This window comes from Cryptomeria japonica, chromosome 3, assembly GCF_030272615.1.
Source record: "Cryptomeria japonica chromosome 3, Sugi_1.0, whole genome shotgun sequence".
NCBI lineage: Eukaryota > Viridiplantae > Streptophyta > Pinopsida > Cupressales > Cupressaceae > Cryptomeria > Cryptomeria japonica.
The window spans coordinates 171,162,998-171,166,483 of NC_081407.1; the positions used below are offsets into that span (position 1 = coordinate 171,162,998).

Consider the following 3,486-nt stretch of genomic DNA (forward strand, 5'->3'; position numbering starts at 1 on the left):
TATTTGATTTACACAAGTTGTGCAACTTTGATTTTTGTTTTCTATAATAGCATGTAATTGATTTTTTTTTCTTTTTTTTTTCTATGATATAATTTTTTCAAAAAATACACTCTTTATTTATAGCATAGTCAATAATTTGAAAATGATCTTTTATCATAATTTCTTTATATTTAAGTCTAATATTAACCACAACACAATTCTACATAAATATTTGTATTACTTCTCAAAAACTTCAAATCTCCAAAGATAAAACTCATATTAACATCTCTTAAAACATAACCTATCCTCACTAAATAAATATTTTCTTAAGAAGAATCATGAAACTTGAACTTTAATGCTTTAAATGACTTTAATTGTTTCTTTTCCATAGAATTATTTTGATCATCAATTGTTCTTTGAACAAGTAGTAAAAGATAGCAATGTCAATCCACTACGAATAGTAGGTTTTAGTGTGAATGATAGCAATGTCAATCCACTAAGAATAATGGGTTTTAGTGTGAATGATAGCAATGTCAATCCACTACGAATAATAGAATTTTGTGAATTCTATTCACATCTCAACAACATTTTCTCTCCCATAAAATTTGACAAAAATTGAAGGACAATGTTATCCTATCATTAATTGAAATGATTATATCAAGAAATATTAATGCCTCTTTTAAGTCAATAGATTTGATGGGTTTATGGTTTGTAGGAAGGGTACTCAGGTATACTACCTCTAGTTTCACGCATGTTTCTTATCATTATATGTCTTTCAATCCAATCTTAAGATTGATGTGCTCCACCTAATAGGGCTATAAAAACTTCATTATTAATTAAACTACATAGAAGAAGTAAGTAGCTCCTTCTTTAAGGTCTTTCCAATGAAAGAATATAGTACGAAACTAATTTAAGAGATTGTTGCACCTGCAATCCAGCAGTAGAAGAACGTTCTGTACTGCCGTGAGGACCGCAAAATTCATTCAACAGAATTTAAAGCGTTCTCTGCACTCCCACGGAAGAATGCTGTGCTTACAAACGTATTAGGAAATATATCCAGAGTTTATCCCACATTTAAAGTACATTTAGAAGAAAAAGAATTTATAATCACGAAGCACTAACGATCATAGTACGACCTTACTTGAACAGGATCTGTTCTGAAGGTTGTACAACTTGGTCTGCGTATCAAATTCAGACAAGCACACAAATCTGGAAGATGAAATATGGCTCTCCGTCCGGAGCGCGAATACTGAGGCTGCTGTCTTCGCAGTTAGCCTCCCGATGAACGTCCTGCTTGCTATTCACTAGCATGCAGTGAAGGACTGGGAGCGTTCTGACAGATATCAAGTCTTTTTGGACCAATGGCTTTATTTGTCCTGGTCATGACAACAGAAAGAAGATACAGAAATATTGCTTAAAATCTTTTGTCGCTGTCAAGTAAATGCAATTGGCAGGTGTGAAATGGATTCCACAACCTTTCCCGCACAAAAGACTGTTCAAATAGTGTCTGGATCTGTGAGAGCTACAACAGGTATCGATAACTTTCTACAATGTTTATTGAGATTTCAAATTAAGGGAAGAGTACCAGTAGCTGTCATAGCTAATTTTGCATATGCGACTTAAATGTTTAAAGCTATTGATTTGGCTTCTGGGTAGTAACGATGCACACTGTGGAATCAGTTATGTTCACAAAGATCAAAAAGTGGCTTTATTTGTCCTGGTCATGACAACAGAAAGAAGATACAAAAATATTGCTTAAAATCTTTTGTCGCTGTCAAGTAAATGCAATTGGCAGGTGTGAAATGGATTCCACAACCTTTCCCGCACAAAAGACTGTTCAAATAGTGTCTGGATCTGTGAGAGCTACAACAGGTATCGATAACTTTCTACAATGTTTATTGAGATTTCAAATTAAGGGAAGAGTACCAGTAGCTGTCATAGCTAATTTTGCATATGCGACTTAAATGTTTAAAGCTATTGATTTGGCTTCTGGGTAGTAACGATGCACACTGTGGAATCAGTTATGTTCACAAAGATCAAAAAGTACACATTTCTAAGTGTCGTCTGATTCCTAACTAAAGATGTTCCAGTAACTGTCCACTCAAAATTGCTAGTATTTGTGGACAAATGTCCTAATATTTTTGTACAAATGTTCCAACAGTGGTGCACTGTAATAACCCACCAAAATTGATCCAACAAAAATTGAGTATATTTTTTTTTCTTTATTACGTTTTATTCAATTGCATACTCTGGGCATCCATCCAAATAGGACTGGGCATTCATCCATTCGGGATGAGCTTCTAACCATACGGGTTAGGCAGTTGTCCATACGGGACGTAAATTTCATCTATCAAATACGGGATAGGCATCTACCCATACAGGGTAGGCATCCATCCAAACGGGATAGGAGATGCTCTGGCCAGAGACTTAGACTCATCGGGACCATTCGGGTCCTGAGCCACTCACTAAGTACTACATTCTTCTAACAAGAATGCACCGAGGTCGCCGTCCTTAGGAGTAATAAGAAAATAAGACAAGCTTGAATTCCGCCTCGGAATTTGGCTTAAAGCCTCGGGAAGTCAAGCGAATCCATACGGGATTCCTTCCGAGTATGCATTGAATTGAGTTTGATTATCTTATCTTTCGATTAGGATTCTTACTCAACCAAGCCTAGACCCCACCCACGAACGCCTGAGTACGAGGGACAACTCCGTCCCAAGACTGCCTACATACCCACTTCGGCGTGGGATCAAGGCGTAAAGTATGTAGTTCTATCTTCTAATCTATGGTTTGATGTAAACTAATTTTTGTGGGTACGCAACCCTTTCTAGGGTCAGTGTCCCAGACAGTTTCTCTGCGGTTGCTACCCACGAAGGTAGCACTTAAGCGAAGGCTCAAGATGGCCTATTGCTTGTGGCCTAACAAAATAACTAGATCCTAATACTTAACATGAGCGTCACCCAATTACAAATCACCAATATCCCTTCGAGGTGAATAAATAGATAAATAAAGTCATTTTCACGAGAGCTCTTAACTAGACCATCCCTAAGAGGGGTTTACTATGGTTTATCTCAACGGATGTGAAATTCAATTAAAAGTTATCTTATTAATTATCGATCCAAGAGGGATTACCCGCCCCTTGGATTTTTGACTTCCAAATGACCCTTATTACTCCCCGACGATTTATAGGGACGATGCCACAGACGTCGTTAATGCAGCTTTATTAGGCGCTAAGTGCAGTAGTTCGACACGACGGCATTACCCGTAAGCGTGACCCAGAGGCACCATATATACCGAACGCTGCTAGTTTTGGTTTTCCAACTTCCTTTATTTAATTTTCTAACTACGAATGACAAAATGAAAGCGTAAATAATTGAAGTAACTACTTGAAGTGTAATTTGCATAGCAAATGAACTTGCATAATAGTAATTGCATGGAAGATATAATTATCCTAAAAAAAATTCGCATGCTATGAACCATTAACGGAAGCAATTAATCTATGATGAA

General features: G+C 36.7%; 1 non-coding gene across 1 annotated transcript; it reads left to right on the forward strand.

The window, feature by feature from the left end:
* Nucleotides 1-1,110: 1,110 nt before the first annotated feature.
* Nucleotides 1,111-1,322, forward strand: LOC131029240 (small nucleolar RNA U3). The gene has a single exon (XR_009102730.2). It is a non-coding gene; the product is annotated as a small nucleolar RNA U3 (small nucleolar RNA).
* Nucleotides 1,323-3,486: the final 2,164 nt, after the last annotated feature.